This window comes from Hydractinia symbiolongicarpus, chromosome 7, assembly GCF_029227915.1.
Source record: "Hydractinia symbiolongicarpus strain clone_291-10 chromosome 7, HSymV2.1, whole genome shotgun sequence".
NCBI lineage: Eukaryota > Metazoa > Cnidaria > Hydrozoa > Anthoathecata > Hydractiniidae > Hydractinia > Hydractinia symbiolongicarpus.
Window position 1 is genome coordinate 6,688,139 of NC_079881.1, and position 14,054 is coordinate 6,702,192.

General features: G+C 37.6%; 5 non-coding genes across 5 annotated transcripts; all 5 read right to left on the reverse strand.

Moving 5' to 3' along the window:
* Positions 1-1,520: 1,520 nt before the first annotated feature.
* Trnap-agg (transfer RNA proline (anticodon AGG)) lies at positions 1,521-1,592 on the reverse strand. The gene has a single exon. It is a non-coding gene; the product is annotated as a tRNA-Pro (tRNA).
* A 1,136-nt stretch (positions 1,593-2,728) lies between these two features.
* Trnap-agg (transfer RNA proline (anticodon AGG)) lies at positions 2,729-2,800 on the reverse strand. The gene has a single exon. It is a non-coding gene; the product is annotated as a tRNA-Pro (tRNA).
* A 1,949-nt stretch (positions 2,801-4,749) lies between these two features.
* Positions 4,750-4,821, reverse strand: Trnap-agg (transfer RNA proline (anticodon AGG)). Its single transcript has one exon. It is a non-coding gene; the product is annotated as a tRNA-Pro (tRNA).
* An 8,366-nt stretch (positions 4,822-13,187) lies between these two features.
* On the reverse strand, positions 13,188-13,259 carry Trnap-agg (transfer RNA proline (anticodon AGG)). Its single transcript has one exon. It is a non-coding gene; the product is annotated as a tRNA-Pro (tRNA).
* Positions 13,260-13,864: 605 nt separating this feature from the next.
* On the reverse strand, positions 13,865-13,936 carry Trnap-agg (transfer RNA proline (anticodon AGG)). Its single transcript has one exon. It is a non-coding gene; the product is annotated as a tRNA-Pro (tRNA).
* Positions 13,937-14,054: the final 118 nt, after the last annotated feature.

Consider the following 14,054-nt stretch of genomic DNA (forward strand, 5'->3'; position numbering starts at 1 on the left):
AATGCATATAGACAAATCGGAGTGTAAAGTTGATTTGTAGAATTGTAAAGTAACATTTTCAAAACGAATCCATAAAACAACTCTGCCCAGAATTCATTTCGAGAATCGTCATTCCAGAGATAGTAAATGCTTCACCAAAGCTTATGACACTTACCAATTATGTATGATTTTTAGTTGGGCCTGTCCGGGAGTTGAAGCCGGGACCTTTCGCACCCTAAGCCAGAATCATGTCACTAGTCCAACAGGCTATAGGAATCGTTTAAAATATTTTGGCAACAACTTGTTCATGGTCTTACGTGAAATATCCATCACACAACTCAAAAAATGTTGTTTTTTCTTCAAAACGAACATAACATAAATGTTGGTTATTATTTCTTGAATTGTCAAGTCAACCATGCAACCCAAGGCACGAAAAAGCTCAACCATAATATTTTTCAGCAATTGTCAGTTGATTAGTTACTACCCGTTACAGTAGAATATAGTCTTATGCACAAATTTGCGATAAGCAATTGCGCCTGTGCGGGAGTTTAACTTGCGACATCTCGCACCAGAAGCGAGAATCATACTAATAGACCAACAGGCCAGGATATCATTGAAACCTCTGATTGTGTCATTATATACAGAGACGATTACTGAATATTTGTAGGAAAGGGTTTACAAATAGCTTCCTCGTGGGCAATGCATTTAGACAAATCGGAGTGTGAAGATGATTTGTAAAATTGTAAAGTAACATGTTTGAAACAAATCCGTAAAACAACTCTGTCAAGAAGTCATTTTGAGAATCGTCATTCCGGAGATAGTAAATGCTTCACCGAAGCTTATGACACATACCAATTATGTGTGATTTGTAGTTGGGCTTCTCCGGGAGTTGAACCCTGGACCTCTCACCCCCTAAACCAGAAACATGCCACTAGACCAACAGCCCATAGGAATCGTCTAAAATATTTAGGGAAGAACTCATTCATGGTCTTACGTGAAATATCCATCACACAGAACACAAAAAATGTTGTTTTTTCTTCAAAACATTCATAACATGAATGTTGGATATTATTTCTTGAATTGTCAAGTCAAAATACAAATCCAAGCTCAACCAAAATATTTTTCAGCAATTGTCAGTTGATTGATTATTACACTTTACAGTAGAATATAGTCTTAGGCAAAAATTTTCGGTAAGCCATTGGGTCTTCCGGGAGTTTAACTTGCAACATCTCGCACCAGAAGCGAGGGTCATACTAATATACCAACAGTCCAGGATATCATTGAAACCTCTGATTATATCATTTTATGCAGAGAGGATTACTGAATATCTGTAGAAAAGGGGTTACAAATGGCTTCCTCGTGGGCAATGCATATAGACAAATCGGAATGTAAAGTTGATTTGTAAAATTGTAAAGTAACATTTTCGAAACAAATCCGTAAAACAACTCTGTCAAGAATTCATTTCGAGAATCGTCATTCCAGAGATAGTAAATGCTTCACCGAAGCTTATTACACTTACCAATTATGCATTGTTTTTAGTTGGGCCTGTCCGGGAGTTGAACCCGGGACCTCTCGCACCCTAAGCGAGAATCATGCCACTAGACCATCAGGCCATAGGAATCGTTTAAAATATTTAGCCAACAACTTGTTCACGGTCTTACGTGAAATATCCATCACACAACTCAAAAAATGTTGTTTTTTCTTCAAAACGAACATAACATAAATGTTGGTTATTATTTCTTGAATTGTCAAGTCAACCATGCAACCCAAGGCACGAAAAAGCTCAACCATAATATTTTTCAGCAATTGTCAGTTGATTAGTTACTACCCGTTACAGTAGAATATAGTCTTATGCACAAATTTGCGATAAGCAATTGCGCCTGTGCGGGAGTTTAACCTGCAACATCTCGCACCAGAAGCGAGAGTCATACTAATAGACCAACAGGCCAGGATATCATTGAAACCTCTGATTATATCATTATATGCAGAGAGGATTACTGAATATCTGTAGGTAAGAGGTTACAAATAGCTTCCTCGTGGGCAATGCATATAGACAAATCGGAGTGTAAAGTTGATTTGTAGAATTGTAAAGTAACATTTTCAAAACGAATCCATAAAACAACTCTGTCCAGAATTCATTTCGAGAATCGTCATTCCAGAGATAGTAAATGCTTCACCAAAGCTTATGACACTTACCAATTATGTATGATTTTTAGTTGGGCCTGTCCGGGAGTTGAAGCCGGGACCTTTCGCACCCTAAGCCAGAATCATGTCACTAGACCATCAGGCTATAGGAATCGTTTAAAATATTTTGGCAACAACTTGTTCATGGTCTTACGTGAAATATCCATCACACAACTCAAAAAATGTTGTTTTTTCTTCAAAACGAACATAACATAAATGTTGGTTATTATTTCTTGAATTGTCAAGTCAACCATGCAACCCAGAAGCGAGGGTCATACTAATATACCAACAGTCCAGGATATCATTGAAACCTCTGATTATATCATTTTATGCAGAGAGGATTACTGAATATCTGTAGAAAAGGGGTTACAAATGGCTTCCTCGTGGGCAATGCATATAGACAAATCGGAATGTAAAGTTGATTTGTAAAATTGTAAAGTAACATTTTCGAAACAAATCCGTAAAACAACTCTGTCAAGAATTCATTTCGAGAATCGTCATTCCAGAGATAGTAAATGCTTCACCGAAGCTTATTACACTTACCAATTATGCATTGTTTTTAGTTGGGCCTGTCCGGGAGTTGAACCCGGGACCTCTCGCACCCTAAGCGAGAATCATGCCACTAGACCATCAGGCCATAGGAATCGTTTAAAATATTTAGCCAACAACTTGTTCACGGTCTTACGTGAAATATCCATCACACAACTCAAAAAATGTTGTTTTTTCTTCAAAACGAACATAACATAAATGTTGGTTATTATTTCTTGAATTGTCAAGTCAACCATGCAACCCAAGGTACGAAAAAGCTCAACCATAATATTTTTCAGCAATTGTCAGTTGATTAGTTACTACCCGTTACAGTAGAATATAGTCTTATGCACAAATTTGCGATAAGCAATTGCGCCTGTGCGGGAGTTTAACCTGCAACATCTCGCACCAGAAGCGAGAGTCATACTAATAGACCAACAGGCCAGGATATCATTGAAACCTCTGATTATATCATTATATGCAGAGAGGATTACTGAATATCTGTAGGTAAGAGGTTACAAATAGCTTCCTCGTGGGCAATGCATATAGACAAATCGGAGTGTAAAGTTGATTTGTAGAATTGTAAAGTAACATTTTCAAAACGAATCCATAAAACAACTCTGTCCAGAATTCATTTCGAGAATCGTCATTCCAGAGATAGTAAATGCTTCACCAAAGCTTATGACACTTACCAATTATGTATGATTTTTAGTTGGGCCTGTCCGGGAGTTGAAGCCGGGACCTTTCGCACCATAAGCCAGAATCATGTCACTAGTCCAACAGGCTATAGGAATCGTTTAAAATATTTTGGCAACAACTTGTTCATGGTCTTACGTGAAATATCCATCACACAACTCAAAAAATGTTGTTTTTTCTTCAAAACGAACATAACATAAATGTTGGTTATTATTTCTTGAATTGTCAAGTCAACCATGCAACCCAAGGCACGAAAAAGCTCAACCATAATATTTTTCAGCAATTGTCAGTTGATTAGTTACTACCCGTTACAGTAGAATATAGTCTTATGCACAAATTTGCGATAAGCAATTGCGCCTGTGCGGGAGTTTAACTTGCGACATCTCGCACCAGAAGCGAGAATCATACTAATAGACCAACAGGCCAGGATATCATTGAAACCTCTGATTGTGTCATTATATACAGAGACGATTACTGAATATTTGTAGGAAAGGGTTTACAAATAGCTTCCTCGTGGGCAATGCATTTAGACAAATCGGAGTGTGAAGATGATTTGTAAAATTGTAAAGTAACATTTTTGAAACAAATCCGTAAAACAACTCTGTCAAGAAGTCATTTTGAGAATCGTCATTCCGGAGATAGTAAATGCTTCACCGAAGCTTATGACACATACCAATTATGTGTGATTTGTAGTTGGGCTTCTCCGGGAGTTGAACCCTGGACCTCTCACCCCCTAAACCAGAAACATGCCACTAGACCAACAGCCCATAGGAATCGTCTAAAATATTTAGGGAAGAACTCATTCATGGTCTTACGTGAAATATCCATCACACAGAACACAAAAAATGTTGTTTTTTCTTCAAAACATTCATAACATGAATGTTGGATATTATTTCTTGAATTGTCAAGTCAAAATACAAATCCAAGCTCAACCAAAATATTTTTCAGCAATTGTCAGTTGATTGATTATTACACTTTACAGTAGAATATAGTCTTAGGCAAAAATTTTCGGTAAGCCATTGGGTCTTCCGGGAGTTTAACTTGCAACATCTCGCACCAGAAGCGAGGGTCATACTAATATACCAACAGTCCAGGATATCATTGAAACCTCTGATTATATCATTTTATGCAGAGAGGATTACTGAATATCTGTAGAAAAGGGGTTACAAATGGCTTCCTCGTGGGCAATGCATATAGACAAATCGGAATGTAAAGTTGATTTGTAAAATTGTAAAGTAACATTTTCGAAACAAATCCGTAAAACAACTCTGTCAAGAATTCATTTCGAGAATCGTCATTCCAGAGATAGTAAATGCTTCACCGAAGCTTATTACACTTACCAATTATGCATTGTTTTTAGTTGGGCCTGTCCGGGAGTTGAACCCGGGACCTCTCGCACCCTAAGCGAGAATCATGCCACTAGACCATCAGGCCATAGGAATCGTTTAAAATATTTAGCCAACAACTTGTTCACGGTCTTACGTGAAATATCCACCTAACAACACAAAAAATGTTGTTTTTTCTTCAAGACAATCATAACATGAATGTTGGATATTATTTCTTGAATTTTCAAGTCAACCGTACAATCCAAGCCACGAAAAAGCCCAACCATAATATTTTTCAGCAATTGTCAGTTGATTGGTTACTACCCTTAACAGTAGAATATAGTCTTATGCATAAATTTGCGATAAGCAATTGGACCTGTGCGGGAGTTTAACCCGCGACCTCTCGCACGCTAAGCGAGAATCATGCCACTAGACCATCAGGCCATAGGAATCGTCTAAAATATTTAGGCAACAACTTCTTCATGGTCTTACGTGAAATATCCATCACACAACACAAAAAATGTTGTTTTTTCTTCAAAACAATCATAACATGAATGTTGGATATTATTTCTTTAATTGTCATGTCAACCATACAATCCAAGCCACAAAAAAGCTCAACCATAATATTTTTCAGCAATTGTCAGTTGATTGGTTACTACTCTTTACAGTAGATTATAGTCTTATGCACAAATTTGCGATAAGCAATTGGGCCTGTGTGGGAGTTTAACCTGAGGCATCTCGCACCACAAGCGAGAATCATACTAATAGACCAACAGGCCAGGATATCATTGAAACCTGCGATTGTGTCATTATATGCAGAGAGGATTACTGAATATTTGTAGGAAGGGGGTTACAAATCGCTTCCTCGTGGGCAATGCATATAGACAAATTGGAGTGTAAAGTTGATTTGTAAAATGGTAAAGTAACATTTTTGAATCAAATCCGCAAAACAACTCTGTCAACAAGTCATTGTGAGAATCGTCATTCCAGAGATAGTAAATGCTTCACCGAAGCTTATGACACTTACCATATATGTGTGATTTGTAGTTGGGCCTGTCCGGGAGTTGAACCCGGGACCTCTCGCACCCTAAGCCAGAAACATGCCACTAGACCAATAGCCCATAGGAGTCGTCTAAAATATTTAGGGAACAACTTATTTATGGTCTTACGTGAAATATCCATCACACAGAACACAAAAGATGTTGTTTTTTCTTCAAAACAATCATAACATGATTGTTGGATATTATTTCTTGAATTGTCAAGTCAAAATAAAAATCCAAACTCAACCAAATTTTTTTCAATAATTGTCAGTTGATTGGTTAATACACTATACAGTGGAATATAGTCTTAGGCAAAAATTTTCGATAAGCAATTGGGTCTTGCGGAAGTTTAACCTGCAACATCTCGCACCAGAAGCGAGAGTCATACTAATAGACCAACAGGCCAGGATATCATTGAAACCTCTGATTATATCATTATATGCAGAGAGGATTACTGAATATCTGTAGGTAAGAGGTTACAAATAGCTTCCTCGTGGGCAATGCATATAGACAAATCGGAGTGTAAAGTTGATTTGTAGAATTGTAAAGTAACATTTTCAAAACGAATCCATAAAACAACTCTGTCCAGAATTCATTTCGAGAATCGTCATTCCAGAGATAGTAAATGCTTCACCAAAGCTTATGACACTTACCAATTATGTATGATTTTTAGTTGGGCCTGTCTGGGAGTTGAAGCCGGGACCTTTCGCACCCTAAGCCAGAATCATGCCACTAGACTAACAGGCTATAGGAATCGTTTAAAATATTTAGGCAACAACTTGTTCATGGTCTTACGTGAAATATCCATCACACAACTCAAAAAATGTTGTTTTTTCTTCAAAACGAATATAACATAAATGTTGGTTATTATTTCTTGAATTGTCAAGTCAACCATGCAACCCAAGGCACGAAAAAGCTCAACCATCATATTTTTCAGCAATTGTCAGTTGATTAGTTACTACCCGTTACAGTAGAATATAGTCTTATGCACAAATTTGCGATAAGCAATTGCGCCTGTGCGGGAGTTTAACCTGCGACATCTCGCACCAGAAGCGAGAATCATACTAATAGACCAACAGGCCAGGATATCATTGAAACCTCTGATTGTGTCATTATATACAGAGACGATTACTGAATATTTGTAGGAAAGGGTTTACAAATAGCTTCCTCGTGGGCAATGCATTTAGACAAATCGGAGTGTGAAGATGATTTGTAAAATTGTAAAGTAACATTTTCGAAACAAATCCGTAAAACAACTCTGTCAAGAAGTCATTTTGAGAATCGTCATTCCGGAGATAGTAAATGCTTCACCGAAGCTTATGACACTTACCAATTATGTGTGATTTGTAGTTGGGCTTCTCCGGGAGTTGAACCCTGGACCTCTCACCCCCTAAACCAGAAACATGCCACTAGACCAACAGCCCATAGGAATTGTCTAAAATATTTAGGGAACAACTTGTTCATGGTCTTACGTGAAATATCCATCATACCGAACACAAGAAATATTGTTTTTTCGACAAAACATTCATAACATGAATGTTGAACATTATTTCTTGAATTTTCAAGTCAACCATGCAATCCAAGCCACGAAAAAGCTCAACCATGATATTTTTCAGCAATTGTCAGTTGATTGGTTACTACGCTTTACAGTAGAATATAGTCTTATGCACAAATTTGCGATAAGCAATTGGGCCTGTGTGGGAGTTTAACCTGCGGCATCTCGCACCAGAAGGGAGAATCATACTAATAGACCAACAGGCCAGGATATCATTGAAACCTGCGATTGTGTCATAATATGCAGAGAGGATTACTAAATATTTGTAGAAAAGGGGTTACAAATAGCTTCTTCGTGGGCAAGGCATGTAGACAAATCGGAGTGTAAAGTTGATTTGTAAAATTTTAAAGTAACATTTTCGAAACGAATCCGTAAAACAACTCTGTCAAGAATTCATTTCGAGAATCGTCATTCCAGAGATAGTAAATGCTTCACCAAAGATTATGACACTTACCAATTATGCATTGTTTTTAGTTGGGCTTGTCCGGGAGTTGAATCCGGGACCTCTCGCACCCTAAGCGAGAATCATGCCACTAGACCAACAGGCCATAGGAATCGTCTAAAATATTTAGGAAACAATTTGTTCATGGTCTAACGTGAAATATCCATCACACCGAACACAAAAAATATTGTTTTTTCGACAAAACATTCATAACATAAATGTTGGACATTATTTCTTGAATTGTCAAGTCAACCATACAATCCAAGCCACGAAAAAGCTCAACCATAATATTTTTCAGCAATTGTCAGTTGATTGGTTACTACCCGTTACAGTAGAATATAGTCTCATGCACAAATTTGCGATAAGCAATTGGGCCTGTGCGGGAGTTTAACCTGCGACATCTCGCACCAGAAGCGAGAATCATACTAATAGACCAAGAGGCCAGGATTTCATTGAAACCTCCGATTGTGTCATTATATGCAGAGAGGATTACTGAATATCTGTAGGTAAGAGGTTACAAACAGATTCATCGTGGGAAATGCATATAGACAAATCGGAGTGTAACGTTGATTTGTGAAATTGTAAAGTATCATTTTCCAAACGAATCCATAAAACAACTCTGTCAACAAGTCATTGTGAGAATCGTCATTCCAGAGATAGTAAATGCTTCACCGAAGCTTATGACACTTACCAATTATGTGTGATTTGTAGTTGGGCCTGTCCGGGAGTTGAACCCGGGACCTCTCGCACCCTAAGCCAGAAACATGCCACTAGACCAATAGCCCATAGGAGTTGTCTAAAATATTTAGGGAACAACTTATCTATGATCTTACGTGAAATATCCATCACACAGAACACAAAAGATGTTGTTTTTTCTTCAAAACATTCATAACATGAATGTTGGATATTATTTCTTGAATTGTCAAGTCAAAATACAAATCCAAACTCAACCAAATTATTTTTCAATAATTGTCAGTTGATTGGTTAATACACTATACAGTGGAATATAGTCTTAGGCAAAAATTTTCGATAAGCAATTGGGTCTTGCGGAAGTTTAACCTGCAACATCTCGCACCAGAAGCGAGAGTCATACTAATAGACCAACAGGCCAGGATATCATTGAAACCTCTGATTATATCATTATATGCAGAGAGGATTACTGAATATCTGTAGGTAAGAGGTTACAAATAGCTTCCTCGTGGGCAATGCATATAGACAAATCGGAGTGTAAAGTTGATTTGTAGAATTGTAAAGTAACATTTTCAAAACGAATCCATAAAACAACTCTGTCCAGAATTCATTTCGAGAATCGTCATTCCAGAGATAGTAAATGCTTCACCAAAGCTTATGACACTTACCAATTATGTATGATTTTTAGTTGGGCCTGTCCGGGAGTTGAAGCCGGGACCTTTCGCACCCTAAGCCAGAATCATGCCACTAGACCAACAGGCTATAGGAATCGTTTAAAATATTTAGGAAACAACTTGTTCATGGTCTTACGTGAAATATCCATCACACAACTCAAAAAATGTTGTTTTTTCTTCAAAACGAATATAACATAAATGTTGGTTATTATTTCTTGAATTGTCAAGTCAACCATGCAACCCAAGGCACGAAAAAGCTCAACCATCATATTTTTCAGCAATTGTCAGTTGATTAGTTACTACCCGTTACAGTAGAATATAGTCTTATGCACAAATTTGCGATAAGCAATTGCGCCTGTGCGGGAGTTTAACCTGCGACATCTCGCACCAGAAGCGAGAATCATACTAATAGACCAACAGGCCAGGATATCATTGAAACCTCTGATTGTGTCATTATATACAGAGACGATTACTGAATATTTGTAGGAAAGGGTTTACAAATAGCTTCCTCGTGGGCAATGCATTTAGACAAATCGGAGTGTGAAGATGATTTGTAAAATTGTAAAGTAACATTTTCGAAACAAATCCGTAAAACAACTCTGTCAAGAAGTCATTTTGAGAATCGTCATTCCGGAGATAGTAAATGCTTCACCGAAGCTTATGACACTTACCAATTATGTGTGATTTGTAGTTGGGCTTCTCCGGGAGTTGAACCCTGGACCTCTCACCCCCTAAACCAGAAACATGCCACTAGACCAACAGCCCATAGGAATTGTCTAAAATATTTAGGGAACAACTTGTTCATGGTCTTACGTGAAATATCCATCATACCGAACACAAGAAATATTGTTTTTTCGACAAAACATTCATAACATGAATGTTGAACATTATTTCTTGAATTTTCAAGTCAACCATGCAATCCAAGCCACGAAAAAGCTCAACCATGATATTTTTCAGCAATTGTCAGTTGATTGGTTACTACGCTTTACAGTAGAATATAGTCTTATGCACAAATTTGCGATAAGCAATTGGGCCTGTGTGGGAGTTTAACCTGCGGCATCTCGCACCAGAAGGGAGAATCATACTAATAGACCAACAGGCCAGGATATCATTGAAACCTGCGATTGTGTCATAATATGCAGAGAGGATTACTAAATATTTGTAGAAAAGGGGTTACAAATAGCTTCTTCGTGGGCAAGGCATGTAGACAAATCGGAGTGTAAAGTTGATTTGTAAAATTTTAAAGTAACATTTTCGAAACGAATCCGTAAAACAACTCTGTCAAGAATTCATTTCGAGAATCGTCATTCCAGAGATAGTAAATGCTTCACCAAAGATTATGACACTTACCAATTATGCATTGTTTTTAGTTGGGCTTGTCCGGGAGTTGAATCCGGGACCTCTCGCACCCTAAGCGAGAATCATGCCACTAGACCAACAGGCCATAGGAATCGTCTAAAATATTTAGGAAACAATTTGTTCATGGTCTAACGTGAAATATCCATCACACCGAACACAAAAAATATTGTTTTTTCGACAAAACATTCATAACATAAATGTTGGACATTATTTCTTGAATTGTCAAGTCAACCATACAATCCAAGCCACGAAAAAGCTCAACCATAATATTTTTCAGCAATTGTCAGTTGATTGGTTACTACCCGTTACAGTAGAATATAGTCTCATGCACAAATTTGCGATAAGCAATTGGGCCTGTGCGGGAGTTTAACCTGCGACATCTCGCACCAGAAGCGAGAATCATACTAATAGACCAAGAGGCCAGGATTTCATTGAAACCTCCGATTGTGTCATTATATGCAGAGAGGATTACTGAATATCTGTAGGTAAGAGGTTACAAACAGATTCATCGTGGGAAATGCATATAGACAAATCGGAGTGTAACGTTGATTTGTGAAATTGTAAAGTATCATTTTCCAAACGAATCCATAAAACAACTCTGTCAACAAGTCATTGTGAGAATCGTCATTCCAGAGATAGTAAATGCTTCACCGAAGCTTATGACACTTACCAATTATGTGTGATTTGTAGTTGGGCCTGTCCGGGAGTTGAACCCGGGACCTCTCGCACCCTAAGCCAGAAACATGCCACTAGACCAATAGCCCATAGGAGTTGTCTAAAATATTTAGGGAACAACTTATCTATGATCTTACGTGAAATATCCATCACACAGAACACAAAAGATGTTGTTTTTTCTTCAAAACATTCATAACATGAATGTTGGATATTATTTCTTGAATTGTCAAGTCAAAATACAAATCCAAACTCAACCAAATTATTTTTCAATAATTGTCAGTTGATTGGTTAATACACTATACAGTGGAATATAGTCTTAGGCAAAAATTTTCGATAAGCAATTGGGTCTTGCGGAAGTTTAACCTGCAACATCTCGCACCAGAAGCGAGAGTCATACTAATAGACCAACAGGCCAGGATATCATTGAAACCTCTGATTATATCATTATATGCAGAGAGGATTACTGAATATCTGTAGGTAAGAGGTTACAAATAGCTTCCTCGTGGGCAATGCATATAGACAAATCGGAGTGTAAAGTTGATTTGTAGAATTGTAAAGTAACATTTTCAAAACGAATCCATAAAACAACTCTGTCCAGAATTCATTTCGAGAATCGTCATTCCAGAGATAGTAAATGCTTCACCAAAGCTTATGACACTTACCAATTATGTATGATTTTTAGTTGGGCCTGTCCGGGAGTTGAAGCCGGGACCTTTCGCACCCTAAGCCAGAATCATGCCACTAGACCAACAGGCTATAGGAATCGTTTAAAATATTTAGGAAACAACTTGTTCATGGTCTTACGTGAAATATCCATCACACAACTCAAAAAATGTTGTTTTTTCTTCAAAACGAATATAACATAAATGTTGGTTATTATTTCTTGAATTGTCAAGTCAACCATGCAACCCAAGGCACGAAAAAGCTCAACCATCATATTTTTCAGCAATTGTCAGTTGATTAGTTACTACCCGTTACAGTAGAATATAGTCTTATGCACAAATTTGCGATAAGCAATTGCGCCTGTGCGGGAGTTTAACCTGCGACATCTCGCACCAGAAGCGAGAATCATACTAATAGACCAACAGGCCAGGATATCATTGAAACCTCTGATTGTGTCATTATATACAGAGACGATTACTGAATATTTGTAGGAAAGGGTTTACAAATAGCTTCCTCGTGGGCAATGCATTTAGACAAATCGGAGTGTGAAGATGATTTGTAAAATTGTAAAGTAACATTTTCGAAACAAATCCGTAAAACAACTCTGTCAAGAAGTCATTTTGAGAATCGTCATTCCGGATATAGTAAATGCTTCACCGAAGCTTATGACACTTACCAATTATGTGTGATTTGTAGTTGGGTATCTCCGGGAGTTGAACCCTGGACCTCTCACCCCCTAAACCAGAAACATGCCACTAGACCAACAGCCCATAGGAATTGTCTAAAATATTTAGGGAACAACTTGTTCATGGTCTTACGTGAGATATCCATCATACCGAACACAAGAAATATTGTTTTTTCGACAAAACATTCATAACATGAATGTTGAACATTATTTCTTGAATTTTCAAGTCAACCATGCAATCCAAGCCACGAAAAAGCTCAACCATGATATTTTTCAGCAATTGTCAGTTGATTGGTTACTACGCTTTACAGTAGAATATAGTCTTATGCACAAATTTGCGATAAGCAATTGGGCCTGTGTGAGAGTTTAACCTGCGGCATCTCGCACCAGAAGGGAGAATCATACTAATAGACCAACAGGCCAGGATATCATTGAAACCTGCGATTGTGTCATAATATGCAGAGAGGATTACTAAATATTTGTAGAAAAGGGGTTACAAATAGCTTCTTCGTGGGCAAGGCATGTAGACAAATCGGAGTGTAAAGTTGATTTGTAAAATTTTAAAGTAACATTTTCGAAACGAATCCGTAAAACAACTCTGTCAAGAATTCATTTCGAGAATCGTCATTCCAGAGATAGTAAATGCTTCACCAAAGATTATGACACTTACCAATTATGCATTGTTTTTAGTTGGGCTTGTCCGGGAGTTGAACCCGGGACCTCTCGCACCCTAAGCGAGAATCATGCCACTAGACCATCAGGCCATAGGAAACGTCTAAAATATTTAGCCAACAACTTGTTCATGGTCTTACGTGAAATATCCATCACACAACACAAAAAATGTTGTTTTTTCTTCAAAACAATCATAACATGAATGTTGGATATTATTTCTTGAATTGTCAAGTCAATCATACAATCCAAGCCACGAAAAAGCTCAACCATAATATCTTTCAGCAATTGTCAGTTGATTGGTTACTACCCGTTACAGTAGAATATAGTCTTATGCACAAATTTGCGATAAGCAATTGGACCTGTGCGGGAGTTTAACCTGCAACATCTCGCACCAGAAGCGAGAATCATACTAATAGACCAAGAGGCCAGGATATCATTGAAACCTCCGATTATGTCATTATATGCAGAGAGGATTACTGAATATCTGTAGGTAAGAGGTTACAAACTGATTCATCGTGGGAAATGCATATAGACAAATCGGAGTGTAACGGTGATTTGTGAAATTGTAAGGAACCATTTTCAAAACCAATCCATAAAACAACTCTGGAAAGAATTAATTTCGAGAATAGTCATTCCAGAGATAGTAAATGCTTCACCGAAGCTTATGACACTTACCAATTATGTGTGATTTGCAGTTGGGCCTGTCCGGGAGTTGAACCCGGGACCTCTCGCTCCCTAAGCGAGTATCATGCCACTAGACCAACAGGCCATAGGAATCGTCTAAAATATTTAGGAAACAACTTGTTCATGGTCTAACGTGAAATATCCATCACACCGAACACAAAAAATATTGTTTTTTCGACAAAACATTCATAACATAAATGTTG